Raw genomic sequence first — 18036 nt, 5'->3', positions numbered from 1 at the left:
CGAAGAATGCCAAAGCTACACCTCACGAACTCAGACTACCTGGGAAAAAGATGTGACATTCATTTTTTTTTTCTAGTGTATCTCTTGACTCAGTAGCCAGAAACTCTACAACTAGAAAACTGGAAAATTTTTTCTACTCCCAAACACCTTTTGAACTGAAAGAAAAATTTTTCAGTGAATTAAACAAGAGAATTCTTTTTGCTCCTCATGAGGCCCCAACTAAGACATCTGGGGATAAAATGTGTGCGTTAGAATAGAGCTGAAGAGGCAGTGGTGCTCCCCTGGCCCCTGCAGCACCGCTTTCTGAAGTGTCTGAACAAGCAGACTGCGTCTCCACGAGGTCAAAATCAAAGGCGTCCCTTCCTCGCCAGCTGCTGGCTCGACTCCCGGCGCAACTTCCAGTTGGACTTCTGGGGCGGACTGGCTGACCTTTTAGGGTCTGCCGGGTTAGTTTGGGCACCTGTGGAGGCTGGGGACGAACTATTGCTGGTATCACCAGCAAGGGATGTTGGACTAGAATGAAAAGTTGGTGTTGGGCGTTTCAACTTGCTGCCTGATGGGGGGGATAACCTTAGTACCGCTGGCAGGGGTGGCTGGAGAAGAAGGCTTGGACGTGCAGCTGGCATCACTCTGACTGGCACTGGAGCTGGAGCCAGCTGGGAGCGGCCGGGAAGATGGTTTGGACCCTCGACCTCGTGAGCGGAAAGGGGTCATTCCCCGGGATGCCCCCTCTGGGAGGATGAATTTCTCTCTAAGTTCAACCTCGAGCTCAGCAGGGATCATTTTTCACTAAAAAGTCATCCAAGGCCAGCGATAACACTGTACAAGCCCCCTCCAGCCACTATCCACTTTGAATCCTGCTCCATAAACGGGGTGTATATTTATTTTGAACAAGAGAAATTATATTGTTAAAAGTGTAAAAGAATAATTGTGTTATATAAAAAAAAAAAGAATAGAGTTTAAGAGGCGTGATGGCAAATGCACATCTTCTTAATTAAATTAAATTAAATGTTTTTCTCTAAATTATAAGAATAGTAATGTTAAAACCCTTGTAAGACATCTGGAGTAAACAACCAAAAATTAACTACAATAAAACAGACAAAAAATCAAACTGGTCTCAGACTTCTCCTTTATAGCATTAAATGCCAAAAGGAACTGTAGCAATAGCAGATTTTTGAGATGAACATTGAATGATCCAACAATTTAATCTTGCACCAAATTATATTTTTTGTGTCCAAGCATGTAAAAACTACTCTGAGTGGGAAAACAATTCTATGTACCATGAAAGCAAAACTCTTGAAGACATACTCCAAAAGACCAAGAAATGAAACAAAATTAGACTTAAAAATCTGAAAGTCAGAGTTACATTTCTATAGTATTCTCTACAACTCTATTACAGTAAAGAAAAATCCCCACATGTTGAACGTATTACAGGCAATCCATTCAACAATGCATTGATAAAATCACCAGTAATTAGAGAAAACCCTTAGGTACCAGGATGAAGAGTAAATCATCATAACAAAAGGAAAAACTTAAAAACAACAATACTGACTTTGAAGCAAAACTTATACAAGGAATCAAGAGTCCTAGAACAGAAAAATAAGTAATTTTCCCTGAGAATGTGTAGTCTTAAGCCTGCTCACATAAAAGTCTGCTGTTCAAATTCATACTACCCCCTGGTAAAAACTGTCAGGCTAAAAGATCCAATTGCAGTAGTTCTAAGTTGGTAACACCCTCTGACCCTAGTAAAGGCAAAACGTGAACAGATCTGGTAATATGGATCGGATCATATCTGGAAGGGTCGCAGTTACCAGTCTTGATTTAAAGGCCTGAAATTCTCTTTATTCAGATTCAGATTTTAAATGTCAAATTTTTTTAAAAGTGCATGCTTACATGATCATCAATTAACTACTGAGAATAAAAGCTATTTGTAGCTGTGAGAAAATAAGAGGGAAACACCTATCCAAACTCTCACAACACACAAAATACTCTCAACTTATGAAGGGTCTTCGATTTATACAGATGATGGTAAGAAAAATGAAAATATACTCAATTAAAAGTGAAATTACCTATCTGTTCAAGAATTTTAGTATAACTCATAGGAAAGATGATAATAATATATCAAAGCTAGATGTTTAATAAGATTTGTGACTGAAAGAATCAGAATTGTGAAAGAACACATACAATCTGTACCAATAACTCTAGAACAGTAACTCTTGCCACTAGCTATCTCAATATTGCAGAGAGATCTATTGTAAGGGAAACATTCAAAACTATTCAAGAAAATCAACATTTTTTATTTTTGTTACATTGTTCCAGATTTTTGAGGAAATATATTGCTAGTATAGGAAAATTCTAAATATATTACTTGGAAATTAACTATTGTACCCCTTGATCTATGAACTCAAAGTATTGGTTTCAGAATAATGAAGAACCATTTTCAAGCTTTTAGATGCCAAGTGTTTTAAGTTTTATACACATATTAATAATACTTGGCATAGATACTATAATTATTCCTAATTTATCAAAAAGGATACTGAAACAGAAAAATTGAGTAAATTTTGCAATCATATAGCTTGCAAATGGTGAAATGAGGCTGTAAAATGAGGTATTTTCACTTTCTTAAGTATTTTAAAATACTGCTTTACAAAACTGTAAGTAATAAACAATCAGTACTAAAGAGCTTTGAAATGTAAGAATTAAAATAACTTAAAGATCACATGATCTGGAAGAAACTTTTAGTCCATGGACTAATAGCATTTTCAGAGGAATTAACCTATGGTTTTTGTGATGCGGAATGTTAACTTCCACAGTAGTAAGTTGAAGTGATATCAATCAAACTAATTTCATACATATGAATTTAAATTTTACTTTTAAAATTTAAACTCCTTTGAAAATATTATCTTATGCTGTAGTCTATTAAGTGTGCAATAGTATTATGTCTAAAAAACAATGTACATACCTTAATTTTAAAATACTTGATGGCTTTAAAATGCTAACAATTACCTGAGCATTCAGTGAGTTGTCATCTTTTTGCTGATGAAGGGTCTTACCTCAGTGTTGATGGCTACTGACTGATCAGGGAGGTTGTTCTCAAAGGTTAGAATGACTATGGCAATGTCTTAAAATAAGACAACAATGAAGTTTGCCACATCGATTGACTCTTCCTGTCACAAATGATTTTTTTTGTAGCGTGTGATGCTGTTTGGTGCACTGTACTAACAATAGAACTTCATTCAAAATTGGGATCAATCCTCTCAAATTCTGCCCCTGCTTTATCAACTAAGCTCATGAAATCGTCTAAATCCTGTGTTGTCATTTCAACGATGCTCACAGCATGTTCACCAGAAGTAGATTCCAACCCAAATTTTTTTCTTTGCTCACACATAAAAAGCAACTCCTCATCAACTAAAGTTTTATCATGAGATTGCAGCAATTCAGTCACACCTTACAGCTCCACTTCCAATTCTAGTTTCTTGCTATTTCCATCACATCTACAGGAACGTCCTCCCCTGAAGTTTTGAACCCCTCAATGTAATCCTTGAGGGCTGGAATCTACTTGCTCCAAATTCTTGTTCATATTAATATTTTGCTATTCTATCATGAATCATAAGTGTTGTCAATGACAACTAGAAAGATGAATTCTTTCCAGAAAGTTTTCAGTTTATTTTTCCTAGATCCATCAGAGGAATCACTATATACAGCAACTATAGCCTTACCAAGTGCATTTCTTAAGTAAGATTTGAAAGTTGAAATTACTCCTTGATAATGATCTGTAGAATGGATATTGTGTTACAAGGAAAAAAAATGAAACTCTTTGTACATCTTCTTCAGAGTCCTTGGGTTACTATGTGCATGTTCACCAGAAGTAGGGTCCATCTCAAAAAAAATTATTTGCTTATGCATAAGAAGCAACTCCCTACCCATTAAAATGTTATCATGAGATTATTTTTTAAAGTATCTTTTTTCCTGAACGGTATGTCTCAACAGTAGGCTTAAAATATTCAGCAATCCTTGCTGTAAACAGAGGTGTCACCATTCAGGCTTTGTTGTTACATTTATGAACAAAAGCAGAGTAGATTTAGCATAATTCTTTTCTTTTTTTAGAAACAAATTTCAGCAAAATAGTAATCTTTCCTCTCTGCAAAGATCTTAGAGATAAGTGTTTACATATATATTTTTTTTAAATGTGGGGTTCAATTCAGGATCACTTTGCCTGGTTGGTGATCAGGTACCCTTATTGATGTTATGTGCCCCTCCCACCCAGCAGTATCCTGCTGCTAACAATCCCTTTCTTGTAGTATTATAGTAAATGTTCAGGGTCCACTTAGGAGTGAGAACATGTGGTGCTCCGTTCCTTGTTTCTGTTATAGATCATTTATAGACTCTGAATCCACCCAAGTTGCTGCAAAGTCCATATGTTGGTCCTTCTTTGTGGTTGCTTAATATTCCATCATGTACAGGTACCACATTTTTTTTTTTTTTTTTATCCAGCCCGGTTTGGCAGTATGATAGGTTCAATGTATTTGCTATTGTGAATGGTGCTGCCATAAACATGTATATGCAGGTATCTTTTTATGAATAATTTGAGTTCCTCCAGGTATATGCCCAGTAGGAGGATTGCTGGATCATATGGAAAGACAATTTCTAGTTCTTTTGGAAATCACCACACTGTTTTCCATAGAGGATGAACTAGTTTGCATTCCTACCAGGAGTATAGAAGTGGTCCCTTTTCCCTGCATCCTCACCAGCATCTATTATTGTCTGTTTTATTAATAATGGCCATTCTTACTGGGGTTAGGTGGTATCCAATGTGGTTTTGATTTGAATTTCTGTGATGTTTAGTGAGAACTTTTTCATGCATTTGATGGCTGCCTATATATCTTCTTTTGAGATGTGTCTGCTCATGGGTTTTACCCGCTTTTTAATGGAATGGTTTGTTTTTTCCTTTCAGCATGTTTGAGTTTCTTGTAGATCCTGGATGTTACCTTTGTCAGATATATAGTTGGCAAATTTTTTTTTTTTCCATTCTGTGGGTTGTCTCCCCGCTCTCTTGATGGTTTCTTTAGCTTTGCAGAAGCTTTTCAGTTTAATGAGGACACACTTATCTATCTTACCTCTTATGGCATGGGCATCTGGGGTTTTGATCAGAAATTGGTTGCCTACTTCAATTTCTATAAAGGTATCTCTTGCATTTTCTAAGATTCTTATAGTGTGAGGTTTTACATTTAGGTCTTTGATCCATTTAGAGTTAATTTTTGTGTATGGTGTTAGGTAGGGGTCCTGTTTCAATCTTCTGCATGTGATCAGCCAGGTCAGTTTTCCCAGCACCATTTACTGAATAGGTTATTCTCTCTCCAGTGGTTGCTGTTGGAGGCTTTGTCAAGATGAGTTGGTTGAGAAATTGAGACTTTGCTTCCGGAATCTCTATCCTATTCCGTTGATCTATAGGCCTATTCTTGTACCAATACCAGGCTGTTTAGATTACTGTAGTCTTATAGGAAAGTTTGAAGTCTAGAAGTGTGATATCTCCTGCTTTGTTTCTTTTGCTAAGGATTGTTTTGGCTATTCGTAATTGTTTATGTTTTCATATGAATTTCTGTATCGTCATTTCCAGATCCGAGAAGAATGCTGTTGGCAATTTAATGGGTATTGCTTTGAATTTGTAGATTGCCTTCAGTAAGATGGACATCTTAACAATGTTGATTCTTCCAATCCATGAGCATGGAATATTTTTCCATTTGTTTGTGTCTTCTTGGATTTCTTTGGGCAGTATTTTGTAGTTTTCATTGTAAAGGTCCACTTCTCTGGATATGAAGATGCCAAGGTATTTCATTTTGTGTGTGTGTTGCTACTGTGAATGGGATGGTGCTTTTTGTTTGATTCTCTGTCTGTGTGTTATTGGTGTATAAGAATGTGACTGTCTTTTGCACATTTATTTTGTACTCCGAGACATTGCCTAAGTCCTTTATCAGTGAAAGGAGAATTTTGACAGAGTTTCTTGGATTTTTAAGGTATAGGATCATATCATCAGCAAAGAGGGATAACTTAACTTCCTCTTTTTCTATTTGGATACCACTGTTTTCCTTCTCATGTCTAATTGCTCTAGCTAGGACTTCCAACACAATGTTGAACAGGAGGGATGAGAGTGGGCAGCCTTGTCTTGTTCCAGTTTTCAGGAGAAATGCTTCCAATTTCTGTCCATTTAGCAATGTGCTGGCTGTGGGTTTATCATAAATAGCACTTACTATTTTGAGGTTAGTTCCTTCTATGCCTAGGTGTTTGAGAGTTTTTATCAAGAAGTGATGCTGGACTGTGTCAAAAGTACTTTCTGCATCTAATGATACAATCATATGGCTCTGGTTTTTACATCTGTTGATGTGTTTGATTCCATTTATGATCTTATGGCTGTTGAACCAGTCCTGCATCCAAAGAATGAAGCTTACTTGGCCATGGTGGATGATTTTTGAGATGTGTGTTGGATCGATTTGTTAGAATCTTGTTGAGAATTTTTGTACCTATGTTCACTAGGGATATTGGCCAGTAGTTCTCCTTTTTTATTAGCTCTTTACCCAGTTTGGGTATCAGTATGATATTAGCTTCATAAAATGATTTGAGGAGAATTCTTTCTTTCTCTATTGCCTTCTTTTAATAAGGTCAGTATCAGCTTCTCGTAAGTTTTGCAGAATTCTGCTGGAAAGCTGTCTAGTGTAGGGCTTTTTTTTTTTTTTTTTTTTTTTGGTATGTAGTTTTCTTGTGACAGAGTCACTTCCCTGGGTTGTTATTGGCCTATTTAGTGTCTCAGTGTCTTCTTGTTTCAATCTGGGGAGGTCGTATGTCAGAAACTCCTCCATTTCATGTAGATTCTTAAGTATGTTTCCATATAGGTGCACATAGTAGTCTCTGATTAAATTCTGTATTTTTTTGAGGTCAGTTAGGATTTGATCTTTTGCATTTCTGATTGTGTTTACTTGGGCTTTTTTGTTTGTTTGTTATTCTGGCTAGGGGTCTTGTTTATTCTTTCAAAGTATCAGCTTTTTGTTTTTGTTTTGTGGATTTTTTTTCTATATTTTTGTCTTCTATGTACCGTATTTGGGCTTTTACTTTGGCTATCTGGATTCTTCAGCTAAAGTTAGAGTTTTGGTGGTCTCGTCTTTCCATCTCCCTTAGGTGATTTGTTAGGCTGTTAACTTGTGATCTTTCCATTTTCTTGATGTGTGTTCATAGAGATATAAATTCACCTCCTCTTAGAACTGTTGTCATGGCATCCCAAGGGTTTGGTAGGATGTTTTCCATTTTCATTTGTTTCCAGTAATCTCTTAATTTCTGTTTTGATTTCTGTGTTGACCCAGTAATTGTTCAGCATCATGCTTTTTAGAGTCCATGTTTTGGGGTAATTTTGTTGATATTGTATTTATTTGTATTCCAATGTGGTTTGCATGGCAGTATTTTGATCTTATGAAATTTTTTAATGCTTGATTTATGGCTGAGGATGTGATCAGTCTTTGAGTATGTTCTATGTGGTGATGAGTAGATTGTATATTCTGTGGTTGTTTGGTGAAGTGTTCTGTAAGTATCTATTAAGTCTATTTGGTTGAGTGTCCAGATCTCTTTGTTGATTTTCTGCCTTGATGATCTATACAAGGTTATTAGTGGGGTATTTAAGTCTCCAGCTATAAAAGTATTATTAGAGTCATTATCTTTTTTTAGTAGTTGCTTTATAAATGCTGTTGCTCCTGTTTTAGATGCATATGTGTTTAATATGGCTATTTCTTGTTGATAGATTGAAACTTTTATCATTATGTAGTGTCCTTTTGTATCTTTTCAAATTTTTGATAGCTTAAAAGTTGTTTTGTCTGATACTAAGATTGAGACTCCTGCCTTCTTTTGTGATCCATTCACCTAGAAACTCATTTTCAATCCTCTAACTTTGAGTCTGTGTGCATCCTTTGTGGTGAGATGAGTTTCCTGAATGCAGCAAATTATTGGGTCATGGTTTCTTATGCAGTTTGCCATTCTGTGTCCTTTCAGTGGTGCATTAGTCCATTCACATTCAGGTTAATTATTGAAATGTGATTGTTTATCCCCATCATACAGTTCTTTTTTTTTCATTCTTTTTAAAAATGTGGGGTACAATTCAGGATTAGGTATGCAAATACTCATTATGCAGGTACCCTAGTTAATGATGTGTACCATCCCCTTCCGCAGGCAGATTCCCACTACTGCCAATACTGCACCCCTTTCCTGGCAGTTTCCCACTACTGCCAATCATTCTTTTATAGTATTATGATAATTGCTCAAGGTCTGCTTATGAGTGAGAACATGTGATACTCAGTTCTTTGTTTCTGTGAAAGATTACTCAGTATTATAGACTTTAAACCCATCCAAGTAGCTGTTAAATTAATGATTTTGTTATTCTTTATGGCTGCATAATATTCCATTGTGTATATGTACCACATTTTTTTATCCAGTCCTCTTTCAGTGGGCAGCACTGTTGGTTCCATGTTCTTGCTACTGTGAACAATGCTATGATAAACATACGTGTGCAGGTATCTTTTTTATAGAGTGATCTGAGTTCTTCCAGGTATATTCCCAGTAGGGGGACCATGGGATCATATGGAAGGTCGATTTTTAGATCTTTTAGGAATTGCCACACTGTTTTCCACAGAGGCTGTACTAATTTACACTCCCACCAAAAGTGTAAAACTATTCCCTTTTCACTTTTTCCTCTCCAGCATCTATTTTTGGGGGGGGTGGGTATTGATGATAGCCATCCTGACTGGAGTTAGGTGATATATCAGTGTAATTTTAATTTACATCTCCTTGATGACTAGTGAGGCTGAACATTTTTTCATGTATCTGGTGGCTGCTCATATGTCTTCTTTTGAGAACTGTCTATTCATATCTTTTGCCCACTTTGTAATGGGGCTGTTTGTTTTTTCTTTTCAGCATGTTTGAGTTCTTTGTAGATCCTAGATGTTAGACTTTTGTCAAACATACAGTGGGTAAATATTTTTTCCCAGTTTGAAGGCCGTCTCCCTGTTCTCTCGATGGTTACTTTAGCTGTGCAGAAGCTTGTCAGTTTGATTAGGTTCCACTTCTCTATCTTATTTCTTATGGCATCAGCGCTTGTGCTTTTGATAAGGAATTGGTTGCCAGTTCCAATTTCCATAAGGGTATCTCCTGCATTTTCTAAGGTTCTTATAGTTTGAGGTTTTACATTTAGGTATTTGATTCATTTAGAGTTGATCTTTGTGTCTGGTGACAGGTAGGGATCTTGTTTTAATCTTCAGCATGTGGTCAGCTAGTTTTCCCAGCATCGTTTGGTGAATAGGTTCTCCTCTCCCCAGTAAGTGGTGGAGGCTTTGTTGAAGATGAGTTGGTTGAGAAATTGAAGTTTTGCTTCTGGAATCTCTATCCTGTTCCATTGGTCTACATGCCTGTTCTTGTACCAATACCAGGCTGTTTTTATTATTGTAACTTTGTAATAGAGTTTAAAGTCTGGGAGTGTGATATCTCCTACTTTTTTTTCCCATTGAAGATTGTTTTGGTGATTCATGGTCATTTATATTTCAATATAAATTCCTGTATTGTCATTTCCAGGTATGAGAAAAATACTGCTGGCAGTGTAATGGGTATTGTGCTAAATCTATAGATTGCCTTGGGTAGGATGCACATCTTAACAATGTTGATTCTTCCAATCTATGAGCATGAAATATTTTTCCATTTGTTTGTGTCTTCTTGGATTTCTTTGGGCAGTATTTTGTAGTTTTCATTGTAAAGGTCTTTCACATCTCTGGTTAGGAAGATGCCAGGGTATTTGATTTTTTTTCTGGCAATTGTGAATGGAATTGTGCTTTTTATTTGGGTATCTGTTTGTTTATTGGTAGTGTTTAGAAATGCGACTGTATTTTGAACATTGATTTTATACCCAGAGGCTTTGCCAAAGTCCTTTATTAGTGCAAGGAGATTTTTGGTAGGCTTTCCTGGGTTTTCAATGCAGTTCTTATAAAGTTTTTCTTTATTTGATTTGCTTTAACTTTTGGTTTGATGTATGCATTTTTTTTAGTTGGTAGTCATGATGTGTTTCTTTTGATTCTGTGTCTGCCTGTTCTCTTGGGAATTGTTTGTCCTTTTTTTTTCTTTCTTCTGTGCTTAATATCTTTTTAAGCACCTCCTGTAGAGCTGGTCTGGAAGATACATAATCTCTTTGGTTTTGGATTTGATTCTCCATGACTGGTGATATTGAGCTTGCCTAGGAAGGAAATTCTTGTTTAAAATTGTTTATCCTTGAGGACACTGAATATTGGACTTCAGTCTCTTTTATTGTAGTGTTTCTGCTGATAGGTCTGCTACTATTTGATTGGTTTTCCCCAGTAGGTAGTCTGACCTTTCTTTCTTCCTGCCTTTAGGATTTTTTCTTTTGTTCCTACTTTGTGTAGGTGAATTACTACATGTCTAGTGGTTGGTCTTCTCATTTGATGTCTTGTGAGGCTTCTCTGTACCTCTTGTGTTTGGATGGGCTCATCTCTGGTGAGATGGGGAAAGCTTTCTTGCATAACCTCCTAGAATACTTGCTCCAAGGTGTTCTCCATTTCCCTTTCTTCTTCTGGGATACCAATCAGCTGCAGGTTCAGTCTCTTGATATAATCACACATCTCTTGGAGGCTTTTTCTTTCTTTCTGAGTTTTCTTTCTATTTTATTACAGGTTGGGTTAATTCTGTATTTGGTCTTCAAGTTCTGAGATTCTTCCTTCTGCTTGAATAATTCTGCTTTCCATGCTTGTCATCATGTTCCCCCTACCCCTCACCCTGGATGAAATTTAATATAGCCAAAACCTCCGTTACAAGTTATTTCAATGTTGCCTCTTGTCTTTCTTGAGTCTTATTCACACTTTCCATCCATTCTCTAATTTCTGTTGTATTCTGGGTCCAGTTGTTGGTGACTTCCATTGTTTGGGTTCTGAGGTCTGATTTTTTTTCAGGCATTTTCTCTTTGTTACACTGGGAATTACCTGTGTTCTTTCGTTGATTTTTTTCTCACTTGTGACTAATCAATTTCTCTTTTTCTTCAGTTCCTTTATTCAGTAACAGTGGGAGAGGCTTTCACTTTGGATGTTTGCTCAGCCCTCTATTTTTCCCTCGTCAGGGCTCTGAATTTGTTCTATTTTGAAACAGGACTGTGGGTGGGAAGTTTTACTGTCTCTTGTAGTTTTGAGAGTTGAATAAGTGGGAGGATGGGGAGTACTGATCTATTCTGAGGTCTTCTTCATTCTTTCCTGGTCACACCATTTGTCCTGTGACTGAATCAGAGTAGAGGTTACGGCACTGAGTCTCAGGTGCCCTGAGACTCAACACTCAGTCCTGTCTTTCCATATCTTGTGCTTTTAGGATATTACCTCTGAGTCACAATCAACCCCTGAGTAGTCAATCCACCAGTCATAGAGGTTGGGTCTGTTGCTCTGTGGCATCACTCCTGCCCAGTTTTCAAGATGATGGCAAGGTGCCTCTTTTATTTTCTCCAGTGGGATTCTGCTTCTAGGCTCCCTTGCTGTGCTCTCTCCACAGTCCTTGCTGCCAGAGTCCAGCCAAGTATTGCAGTGGTGAGGCAGAGCCTGGAGCTGGCAGTCACTCTGGGCAGCTTCTTCCTGGGAAGTGTTTTGATGTTTAAGAAAAAATGGAACTCAGCTTCTGTGCCCTGGGGAGCACTAAAGTCCAAGCACAGAAGTTGCAGCACCAGCCACTTCACCAGGAGAACCCTAGCTGCTTGCTCCCAAGTCCCCATTTAGTCAACCACTCACATGCCCACTTACTCACAAACACACAAAATTTTCCATAAACTCACTCACTCACACTGTGACTCACATAGTCCGACTGGCTCTGCTGCCATCTTCCCAGAAGTCAGCATACTTCTTAAAAGCCCTAGGATTTTTGGAATGGTAAATGAGCACTGGCTTCAACTTCAAGTCATTAGCTGTGTTAGCATCCTGTCTCTCAAAGCTTTGAAGCCAGGAATTAACTGCTCTTCTCCAGCAAGGAAAGTCAAACATGGCATCTTATACCAACAGAAGACTGTTCCTTCTATACTGAAAATCTGTTCTTTACTCTAGCCACCTTCATCAGTTACCTTAGCTAAATCTTCTGGATAACTTGCTGCAGCTTCTCCCTCAGCACTTGCAGCTACATTTTACACGTTTATGATATGGAGATGGTTTCTTTCCACAAAACTCATGAACCAATTTCTACTAGCTTCCAACTTTTCTTCTACAGCTTCCTCACCTTTCTTAGCCCTTATAGAATTAAAGAGAGTTAGTGCCTTTTTGTGGGTTAGGCATTGGCTTAAAGAAATGTTATGGCTGGCTTGATCTTCTATCCAGATCACCAAATTTTTCTCCATATCAGAAATAAGCCTGTTTCACTTTCCATCCGTGTGTTCACTGGAGTAGCACTTTTCATTTCCTTCAAAAACTTTTTCTTTGCATTCACAACTTGTCAAACTTTTTGGCACAAGTGGTCTAGCGTTTGGTCTATCTTGATTATCAATATGCCTTTCTCACTATGCTTAATCATTTATAGTTTTTGATTTAAAGTGAGACATGTGATCCTTTCTTTCATGTGAACACTTAGATGCCATTGTTGGGTTATTAATTGGCCAAATTTCCATATTGCTGTTTCTCAGGTAATAGGTAGGTCCAAGGAGAAGGAAAAAAATATGAGCAAGATGAACAGGAAGATGGCGACCGAGTCAGTTGGACTATGCAAGTCCCCGTGTGAGTGAGTTAGTGTATGGAAAATTTTGTTGCACATGAATGAGTGGGTGTGTGAAAGGTTGACTGAGTGAGGGCTAAGGAGCTAGTGGCCAGGGCTCTCCTGGTGCAGCGGCAGTACCACAGCAGCGTAACTTGAATCCTAGTGATTCCCAGGATGCAGAAGCCAGCCTAACATCATTTTTTTTTCTTTTTTTTATTTATTTATCAACAATCCCACTCTGGGAAGAAAATGCTGGGAGAGACTGTCTAAGTGGGGCTCGTGAGAGGGTGGCCAGGCCCCTGGTGCAACAGCTGGTGCTGCAGGTTCTCTACTTCATTCCTGGCTCTTCCCAGGTTGCAGAAGTGGAGCACCATTTTTTTTAATGGATAGAAGTTTTCCTTTGAAAGCAGCAGAGAGAAACTATCGCCCCAGGATCTCCCTCACCATTGAAGCAGGAGAGAGACTGCCAACTCGTGGCTTTGTCTCACCAGTTCAGCCCCTGACAGGGCTCTGGCAGAGGTTGCACAGGGAGTATAGAGGCAAGTTCCCATGGAAGAGGACAAGAGAAGCACCCCACCACTATCATGAAGGCAGGGCAGGAAAGTGCTCTGCTTGCTCACCACAGAACAACAGACCCAATCTCTGTGACTGGCAGGTCAATTACTCAGGGACTGATCATGGCCCAGAGGGAATATCCTGAGAGCACAAACTTTAGAGGGAACTGACAAGTGTTGAGTTGCAGGTGCCCCACTCCCTACCCTAATCCAGTCATGGGACAAAGAGTGTGGCCAGAAAAGGATAAGAAAGAACTCCAAAGAGATCAGTTGTGAGTCCAGGGGCTGACCCCAACCCCCTCCTCCCCAGCAATCCTCTGAATGTCAGACCCACACAGCTGGGCCATTACTGAGAGGGACAAAACCAGGAGGAGCCTGGAAGTCAATCACAATAGGAGAACTCCATTTCAGGATAGGCCTTGCTGGGGCATCCCCGGTAAGAGTACATACCTGGGGAAGAGACAATCAAATAACTCCCCATAAGAGGAGATCTCCCTGACCTTCCAATAGTGGGAGGGGAAGACTGCAGCCCCACCCACCTTCACTGCCCCTCCTCCTTTCCTGTTTCATTCCCTGAGAAGAGAGTGAAAGAGGTGACTCTGTAAGAGAGACCTGATTAGAGGAACAATAACAGAACCTGCAACAAGAAGACAGGTTTTGATTTTTTGGTTTGTTTGTTTTCTTTCTAATTTTCAATTATTTTTTAATTTTTAAAATTTTTTTGACTGTTTGCTTGTTAATTCATCTATTTTTAAAATATTTTTCCTTTGTGCATGAGTGTGTATGTGAGGGTTTGATTTGCATCCCTGCCAATTTTTTTTCTGTTTCTTTCTTATTTTATTTGTCGTTTTCTGTTTATGTGTGTGTATGAATGATTGAGTGTTCATATTTTGATTTTGTTGTTGCTGGTGGGTTTTGCTTTTTTGTCCTTCTGGAATTTTTTTAATATGCATTTTTAATAGTTTAAGGTGTGTGTCAATATATGTGTGAGGGTTTGATCTGAATTCCCCACTTTTTTTATAATTTTCCTCTAGCCTTTCTGTTTTTCTTTTCTATTCACCTTGAGCTAGACATGTGTGTGTGCAGTTAGTTTTCTTGGTTTTTGTGTTGCTGTTGTTTTGTTTCACTTTGTTGTTATTTCAGTTTGTTTGGGGGTATGTGTGTATGTGTTCAATTGCTTTTGCATTAGTTTCTCTTTGCATCATCATATAGAGTGGTGGTGGGGAGTGGGTCTCAGGGAACACATACCACAATAAGTGAACATTCTAGTTGGCTAGTAGTTTCTGATTCCTAGCACCCCATCCCCTACCTTATTTGAATTTCAAAAACTACAAGAGACAGCAAAGCTTCCCATCTACCATCCTATTTCAAAATAGAACAAATCCAGAGCCCAGATCAGGGAAGAATAGAGGACTGAGCAAACATCAGAAGGGAAAACCACTCCCATTGACACTGAATAACAGAACAAAAGTGAAAAACAATAGATCTGTCACAAATGAGGAAAAACCAAAGGAAGGCCCCAGGCAATTACAAGCATACCAAAGACAAAACTGAAAAATCAGACCTTGGTGCCAAAACAATGGAAGTCACCAATGACTGCAGGGGTGGGAGGGGCACAAAGGAAGACAGGAGTTGCAATCTTAATATCAGGCAAAACAACTTTTAAGCTATCAAAAATTTAAAATGATACAAAAGGACACTACATAATGATAAAAGCTTCAATCCACTAACAAGAAATATCCATCCTAAACATATATGCCAGAGCACCAGCATTTATAAAGCAACTACTAAATAAACTAAAAAAGATATTGACTCCAACACTATTATAGCAGGGGACTTGAATATCCCACTGATAGCTCGAGATAGAACATTGAGGCAAAAAATCAACAAGGAGATCCAAAACCTAAACTTGACACTCGACCACATGAACTTAATAGATACCTATAGATTATTCCACCCAACAACCACAGAATATACATTCTACTCATCACCACATGGAACACACTCCAAGATCAATCACATCCTTGGCCATAAATCAAGCATAAACAAATTCCATAAGGTTGAAATCTTGCCATGCATACTCTCAAACCACAGTGGAATAAAAATAAATATCAACAACAACAATATTTCCCCAAAGCCCTCAAAGACATGGACACTAAGCAGCATGATGCTGAAGAACTACTTGGTCAATGTTGAAATCAAAGTAGAAATTAAAAGAAGTCTAGAAACAAATGAAATGAAGAAACATCTTACCAAAACCTCTGGGATGCCATGAAAACAGTTCAGAGGGGAATTAATATTTCTATGAGCACACATCAAGAAAACAGAAAGATCACAAGTGCAGAGCCTAACAGATCACCTAAGGGAGATAAGACCACCAAAACCCCAACTTCAGCAGAAGAATCTAAATCACCAAAATAAGAACCCAAATACGGGACATAGAAGAGAAATATTATAGAAAAAAATCAACAAAACAAAAAGCTGGTTCTTTGAAAGAATTAACAAGATTGATGGACCCCTAGTCAGAATGACCAAGAAAAAGACCAAATAAACAAAATCAGAAATACAAAAGATCAAATCACAACTGACCCCAAAGTAATACAAAAGATTATCAGAGATTACTATGTACACCTGTATGGAAACAAACTTGATAACCTAAATGAAATGGAGGACTTACTGACATCACACACCTCCCCAGGTTGAAACAAGAAGACATTGAGACACTAAATAGAACAATAACAACACAGGAAATTGACTCTGTCAAAAAAAAAAAAAATTACCTACTAAAAAAAAGTCCTGGACAGGATGGCTTTCCAGTAGAATTCTACAAAATTTACAAGGAGGAGCTGATACAATCTTATTAAAATAGTTCAGGCAATTGAGAGAGATGGAATTCTCCCCAAATCATTTTATGAAGCTAACATCACACTGATATCCAAGCCGGGTAAAGATCCATCAAAAAAAAAAAGAGAACTACAGGCCAATATCCCTTATGAACATAGATGCAAAAATCATCAACAATATTCTAGCAAATTGGATCCAAAAGCACATCTCAAAAATCATCCACCATGACCAAGTAGATTTCATCTCCAGGATGCAGGGCTGGTTCAACATTCACAAGACCATAAATGTAATTAAATACATCAACAGTTGTGTAAAAACAAGAACCACATGATTATCTCATTAGATGCAGAAAAAGCTTTTGATGAAATCCGGCATCCCTTCTTGATAAAAACCCTCAAACACCTAGGTATAGAAGGAACATACCTCAAAATAGTAAGTGCCATCTACGATAAATCCACAGCTAACAGATTGCTAAATGGACAGAAACTCGAAAATTTCCCTGAAAACTGGAACAAGACAAGGCTGCCCACTCTCACCCCTCTTGCTCAATAATGTGTTGGAAGTCCTAACTCGGGCAATTAGACAAGAGAAAGAAATCAGGGGGATCCAAATAGGAAACAAGGAAGTCAAGTTATTCCTCTTTGCTGATGATATGATCCTATACCTTGAAAATCCAAGAGAATCTGTCAAAACCTGCTTGCACTGATAAAGGACTTTGGCAAAGTCTCAGGATACAAAATAAATGTACAAAAGACAGTTGCATTCCTATACACCAACAACAAACAGGCAGAGACCCAAATTAAAAGCACAATCCCATTCACAATAGCCACACACAAAATGAAATACCTCGGCATCTTCCTAACCAGAGAAGTGAAAGACCTTTATAATGAGAGCTATAAAACACTGCTCAAAAAAAAAAATCCAAGGAGACACAAACAAATGGAAAAATATTCCATGCTCATGGATAGGAAGAATCAACATTGTTAAAATGTCTATCCTACCAAAGACAATCTACAGATTCAAGCAATACCCATTAAATTACCAACATCATTCTTCTCAGACCTGGAAATGACAATACAGAAATTCATATGGAAACATCAGCAGCCATGAATAGCCAAAACAATCCTTAGCAAAAGAAACAAAGCAGGAGATATCACACTTCCAGACTTCAAACTTTACAATAAGGCTACAGTAATCTATACAGCCTGGTATTGGTACAAGAACAGGCCTATAGACCAATAGAGATTTCAGAAGCAAAGCCTCAATTTCTCAACCAATTCATCTTTGACAAAGCTTCCAACAGCAACCACTGGGGAGAGGAGAACCTATTCAGTAAATAGTGCTGGGAAAACTGGCTAACCACATGCAGAAGATTGAAACAGGACCACTACCTATCAGCATACAAAAAAATTAACTCTAAATGGATCAAAGACCTAAATGTAAAACCTCAAACTATAAGAATCTTAGAAAACGCAGGAGACACCCCTATGGAAATTGGAACTGGCAACCAATTCCTATTCAGAACCCTAAAGGCCAATACCTTACAAAATAAGATAGACAAGTGGGACCTCATTAAACTAATGAGCTTCTGCAAAGCAAAAGAAACCATCGAGAGAGCAGGGAGAGAGCCCACAGAATGGAAAAAAACATTTGCCAACTGTATATCTGACATAGGCATAACATCTAGGATCTACAAGTAATTCAATCGCACTGAAAGGAAAAAAAACACACAGCCTCATTAAAAAGTGGGCAAAAGACATGAATAAGCCGGGCTCAGTGGCTCAGCCTGTAATCCCACACCTTTGGGAGGCTGAGGTGAGTGGATTGCCTGAGTCCGCAGGTTCGAGACCCGCCTAGGCAGCGAGACCTCATCTCTACAATAAATAAA

The 18036-nt window shown here is 38.1% G+C and overlaps 1 pseudogene; it reads right to left on the bottom strand.

Moving 5' to 3' along the window:
* Positions 1 to 205: 205 nt before the first annotated feature.
* Positions 206 to 18036, bottom strand: part of LOC103257675 — a 54046-nt pseudogene continuing 36215 nt past the window's right edge.

Source organism: Carlito syrichta, unplaced genomic scaffold (assembly GCF_000164805.1).
Source record: "Carlito syrichta isolate Samal-C Ts95f unplaced genomic scaffold, Tarsius_syrichta-2.0.1 Scaffold301834, whole genome shotgun sequence".
NCBI classification, from domain to species: Eukaryota; Metazoa; Chordata; class Mammalia; order Primates; family Tarsiidae; genus Carlito; species Carlito syrichta.
The sequence above is the reverse complement of the archived record's forward strand: the minus strand, read 5'-3'. Positions and strand labels throughout refer to the sequence as shown.